We start from the raw sequence: 6382 nt of genomic DNA, 5'->3' as shown, positions 1-6382 counted from the left end.
TGTACCCTGCTAGGCTGCTACTAAGCTCTATGCCCGTCTATAGTGTGAATTTAGCCGTTAAGAGACAGCTAATTTCTGTTTAATATACTCATAAGAAGCTTCATTGGAATTTGTCGGTGTCATGTGTTCTACTTGGGATCCTTTTGTCGGCGAGCTGGACTCGATCGGGCTTGGGTCAGGCTTACGACTGCCGAGCTCACGTTGTGCTAGAGTTAAATTTGGATCCTGTCTCCAATAGGGTCACTAACAAAATTAGGCAATATAAACAGGAAATGATCGAATAATAGATCACCCTCTGGGACATAGCATGCGGTCAACCCCTTGATCAAGGACACGTAGCAGAAGGGCCATAGTCTTTCCTTGAGTTCATTCATTCTCAAGTACAACAAGAAGACTAACAAGAAAAAATGTTAATTTCGATCAAGACTAACAAGAACACAAAGTCTCCCTCAAAAAAATGTTAATTTTGCGAAGGAGGGAAAAAGGGAGAAGGACACTATCGTGGGTGTTAATGTCAGAAGTTGGAAACCACTTGCAATACTTTACCGCCTGTCCTATGTGATTTGCAAAGAAAATAATGAACATGTTATGCTAATTTTGTTGGCTATCCTAATGAATACTTAGAATGGTATATTTGGGACTATACGACTCATTCAAAAATGATGACCTAAAATCAAGATCCAGTGGTAATAATGGTGCTCGATAGTGGAGCAACAAATCATATGACTAAAAGTAAGGAGATGATTGAGTAACTTTTTAAAGATCTATCCAATAAGTCTTTCATCCTATTTGGAGATGATTCAATGTCTAAGGTAACATGGTTAGACAAAGTGGTGATCTCTCATGATACATCTATTCAGAATGCCCTACTTGTGTAATCCCTTCCATATATTTGATTTTCATATTGCAATTAGCTCAATGTGGTTATGACATTGTTCTATGTTAAGCATGTGACCACCTTTAGGAGCAATTCTCTCAAAGTAGACTTTGTTAGACACGTAAAAGGAAAGTTGTACATGGTGGATTTCTCTCAACTTTCGACTTGTGTAAGGACTAAAAATGATGTGGGATGGCTTTGGCACTTCCATTTAGCTCATGGTGATGTGTGCATTTTAGGAAATCAATATCATAAGAAGAATCCCTACAAGAATATCATAATTTCCAAGAGGCCATTGGAAATCCTTCATTTTTGACCTCTTTAGACCTCAGACATATGATAGTTTTAGCGGGAAGGTTTATTTATTGGTTATTCTAAATTATTATTGTATGTATATTTGGTGTATTTATTCAATTCGAAGGATGAATCCTAAGAAAACTTGATATCTTTTTTCCAATAAAACTTACTGTCAACATGCTACGAAGATCCTGGCAAGGCTCGAATTTAAAGAACTAGACCATGGAATAGTTCTTAAGTGACAAGGGAATCAAACAAAAAAATTCCTCTATCTAACCCCATTCAGAAAACTGGTGTAACAGATAGTTAGAACCACACACTCATGCATATTGCAAGAACTGCGAGGTGGAGTACAAGTCTCCCCCTTTTTTTTTTTGGGGGTGAAGCCTTTTCCACTGCATGGCATACCATGAATTGGCTCTATCTCCAAAAGATTAACAAGACCCTACGAGATCCTAACCGGGAAGATCCCAACTCAGTTACTTCTGGTTATTCGGTTGTGAGTGTTTCATATGAGCAAGAAACCTTGGTTAGCTAAATTTGAACATATATATATTGAGGTTATATTTGCTCGATATGCCAAAAATTCCCACATTTATAGATCTACAAAGAAATTCACTTTATAAATAGAAGAATCTTACAAGCTCGAATTTAATGAGGATAACGACCCCCCAACTGGAGAAAATTTATAAAAGTTTTGTAGGTTATGAGTTTCCTTCTCAAATTATGAGGACAATGGGATTGGTTATATCCGACCCATTTGAAAGCCTCAAGATTAACAAGAAGGAGAAAGTTCTACGCAAGTGCAACCTTCTTCCTCGACACAAGGGGAACATAATGACGAATATCACAACTCTATCCAAGAACAAGCACTACAAGAAAAGTTGCAATGGCCGACGTATTCAATGTCGGGCCGTGGTTACTGATGCACCATCCCGACGATTTTTGCTCTCTCCGTGGTGCATATCAAAACTATTTTTTCTCGTTTTTGAGGCCATCTAGCACGACGGAAACGTGGAAAACGTCGTGTATGGTGGCCTAGGACGTGATGCACGATGAATTCTCGGGTGCGCCAGCCAAGTCAACGCAAATCCGCACCGCCCAGGGATGTAGGGTCTAGATGACAGTGTCTCTAGTGATGTTTTTTCTTCGATCGCGTCATCTCATTCATGTTCTCCGATCGAGCCATTTACGCTACTGGCTCATGTGTCCCACATGTTATCCTCTCTGAACGATAAATGTTTCTTTTCTTGGATTTTTTTTACCCCCTGATTTTTGGCTACTTATTTTTTCTTTTGATCCCGTGCCGCCTTAGAAGCGTTGAGGATGCTACTGCCTCATGGGTCCCGCATGTCATCCTCTCTAAACGATAAATGTTTCTTTTCTTGAATTTTTTTGACTCCCTAATTTTTGGCTACTTATTTTTTCTTTCGATCCTGTGCCGCCTTGGAAACGTTGAGACCGCTCCTGCAAAATGGGACCCATATGTCATCCTCTATGTACAATACAAATTTCTTTTCTTGGATTTATTTTTGATTCCTAATTTCTGTCTACTTGCCTTTTTATTTCGATCCCGTGCCGCCTTGGAAATGTTGAGGACGTTGTTGGCTCATGGGTCCCACATGTCATCTTCTATGAATGAAAAATGTTTATTTCCTTGGATTTTTTTGGCCCCCTGATTTTTGGCTACTTTCGTTTTCTTCCGATCCTGTGCCGCCTTGGAAACGTTGAGGATGCTGCTGGCTCATGGGTCCCCCATGTCATCCTCTCTGAACGATAAATGTTTATTTTCTTGGATTTTTTTGACCCCCTGAGTTTTGGCTACTTTCTTTTTCTTTCGATCTCGTGCCGCCTTGTAAATATTGAGACCACTCCTGCAAAATGGGATCCATGTGTCATCCTCTATGTATAATAAAAGTTTCGTTTCTTGGATTTATTTTTGACACCTAATTTTTGGCTACTTGCCTTTTTCTTTCAATCCTCTGCCGCCTTTGAAACGTTGAGGACATTGCTGGCTCATGGGTCCCACATGTCAGCCTCTCTGAACGATAAACCTTTCATTTCTTGGATTTATTGTTGACCCCTAATTTCTGGCTATTTGTCTTTTTTCTTTCGATCCCCTGCCGCCTTTGAAATGTTGATAACGTTGCTGGATCATGGGTCCCACATGTCACCCTCTATGAACGATAAACTTTTCCTTTCTTGGATTTTTTGACCCCTAATTTTTGGCTATTTGCCTTTTTCTTTCGATCACATGCCACCTTTGAAACATTGAGGATGCTTCTGGCTCATGGGTCGCACATGTTAGCCTCTCTGAACAATAAACCTTTCATTTCTTAGATTTATTTTTGACCCCTAATTTCTGGCTATTTGCCTTTTTTCGATCCCCTGCCGCCTTTGAAACATTGAGGATGCTGATGGCTCATGGGTCCCACATTTCAGCCTCTATGAACAATAAAAGTTTACTTTGTTGGATTTAGTTTTGACCCATAATTTTTGGCTATTTGCCTTTTTCTTTCGATCCCCTGCCGCCTTTGAATCGTTGAGGCCGCTCCTGCAAAATGGGACTCGTATGTCATCCTCCCTGTACAATATACGTTTTTTTTCTGGATTATTTTTGTCCCCCTGATTTCTTGCAAATTGACTTTTTCTTTGGATCCCATGCCGCCTTGGTAAGTTTGAGGCGGCTGCTGGATCATGGGACCCGTATGCCAGCCTCTATATGCAACAAACCTTTCCTTTCTTGGATTTTTTGGCCCCTTGATTTTTGTCTACATGGCTTTTTATTTCTATCCCCTGCCGCCTTGTTAACGCTGAGGATGCTGCTGCAAATGGGTCCCATATGTCAACCTCTATGAACTATAAATATTTCTTTTCTTGGATTTATTTTTAACCCCTCTATTGGAGATATGCCTGAGAGGCAATAATATAGTGCTTATTGTTATATCTTAGTGTTCATGATAAATGTTTACATCCCATGCTATAATTGTATTATCCAGAAACATTAATACTTGTGTGTTTTGTAAACATAAAAGAGTCCCTAGTAAGTCTCTTGTTAAGCTAGCTTGTTGATTAATAGATGATCATAGTTCCCGATCATGAACAATGGATGTTATTAATAACAATATCATGTCATTAGGATAATGATGTGATGGACAAACACACACATAGTAAGCATAGCATATGATCAAATCATTAAGTTCGTTTTGCTACAAGCTTTAAGATACATAGTAACCTAATCCTTCAATCATGAGATCATGTTAATCACCTGCACCGGATGGATGCTTTGATGACATCAAACACTACTTCGTAATTGGGTGGTTATAAAGGTGGCGTTAAGTATTCGGAAAGTATGGGTTGAAGCGCATGGATCAAGAGTGGGATTTGTCCATCCAAATGACGGATAGATATACTTTGGGCCCCGTAAGTGGAATGTCATCCAATTAGCTTACAAGCATGTGACTAGGTTACAAGGGATGTCATATCACAGTACAAGTAAAGATTACTTATCGTAACGAGGTTGAACTAGGTATAGAGATACCGATGATCGAACCTCGGATAAGTAAAGTATCGCGACAAAGGAAATCAATATCGTAAGTTAATGGTTCTTTCGATCACGAAGTCATCGTTGAATGTGGGAGCCGCTATGGATCTCCAGGTCTCGCTATTGGTTATTGATTGAAGAGGTGTCTCGATCATGTCTGCATAGTTCACGAACCGTAGGGTGACACACTTAAGGTTCAATGTTGTTTAAGTACATATGGAATATGAAATGGAGACCAAATATTATTTGGAGTCTCGAATGGGATCCAGAACATCACGAGGAGGTCCGGAATGATCCGGAGTATAATACTCATTTATGGGAAGTCATATTCCAAGTTTGGGGATAGTCCGGTGAATATTTGGAAGGTTCTGGAAGGTTCTAGAACTGTCCGGAAAATTTCTCTATGGGGACTCCACCAGCCTAGCCGACCCACAAGGAGGGAAGGTGGAGTCCCTGGTTGGCTCCACCTCCTTGGCCGGCCACACCAAAAGGAAAGAAGAAAAGTCCCACCTCTAGTCCATCTTTGACTAGGTTTGACTTTTTGTATTATGGTAGGTTTTCAATACAACTCCTAGAGGGGGTATGATTGAAACCTAGGGTTTTCCACCTATATAAAGGGGAGAGGAGGGGCCGGCCACATCTTTGGCCGCACCAGCCATGGGCACCAAGGCCGGCGCCCCAACCCCTCTCTCTGCAAACCCTAGCGCCACCCTCCTCCACCTCTCCCCCGCACGGCGACGGCGCCGAAGCCTTGCAGGAGATCTCCACCATCAATGTCACCACACTGTCATGCTGCCGGGATTCCGAGGAGGATCTACTATTTCCGCTGCCCGCTGGAACGGGGAGAATGGTGTCTTTATCAACACCATACATGTGACCGAGTGCAGATGTGCTGCCTGATTGCGGAACAGACGGGATCTTCTACTCGTTCCTGAGAGCGGTAAGTGATCGACTACATCAACCACGAGATCCATCTCGTTAAACGCTTAGCGATCTTCAATGGTATGTTGATCCCATCTCGTTGCTACTATCTAGTAGATTAGATCTTGGCTTGTTGTTTGTTCTTGCGGTAGGAAAATATTTTGTTTTCTATGCTACGAACCCTACAGTGGTATCAGAGCCGTGTCTATGCGTAGATATGTTGCACGAGTAGAACGCAATGGTTTTGTGGGCATTTATGCTCTTGTTGTCATTTGCTTTTCGTGTACTTTGCATCTTGCGGGATGGTGGGATGAAGCGGCCCGAGCTAACCTTACATGTCCGCGCACATGATACTTGCTCCACGCTTGACATGCAACTTGTACTGCATAAGTGGCTTTGCGGGTGTCTGTCTCTCCCACCATAGTTAAGATTCAATTTACAATGTGCACTTGACAACACTTGTATCAGCGTTGTGGTTCTTGTTCGTAGGTAAGAACGGTTCTTATTCAAAAGCCCCAAGCAACGTAAAACATTCAAAGAAAATTAGAGGCGTCTAACTTGTTTTTGCACGGGCATGTGATGTGATATGTCCATTATGTGATTATGTTTATATTTGATGTATGAGATGATCCTTATTGTAATATGGCAACCGGCAGGAGCCTATTGGTTGTCTTTATTATTTCTTGATATGCGTTTCAATCACCATGTAATAGCTTTATTTCATTAATATGAGTTAGTAGTTG

This window comes from Lolium rigidum, chromosome 1, assembly GCF_022539505.1.
Source record: "Lolium rigidum isolate FL_2022 chromosome 1, APGP_CSIRO_Lrig_0.1, whole genome shotgun sequence".
NCBI classification, from domain to species: Eukaryota; Viridiplantae; Streptophyta; class Magnoliopsida; order Poales; family Poaceae; genus Lolium; species Lolium rigidum.
The sequence above is the reverse complement of the archived record's forward strand: the minus strand, read 5'-3'. Positions refer to the sequence as shown.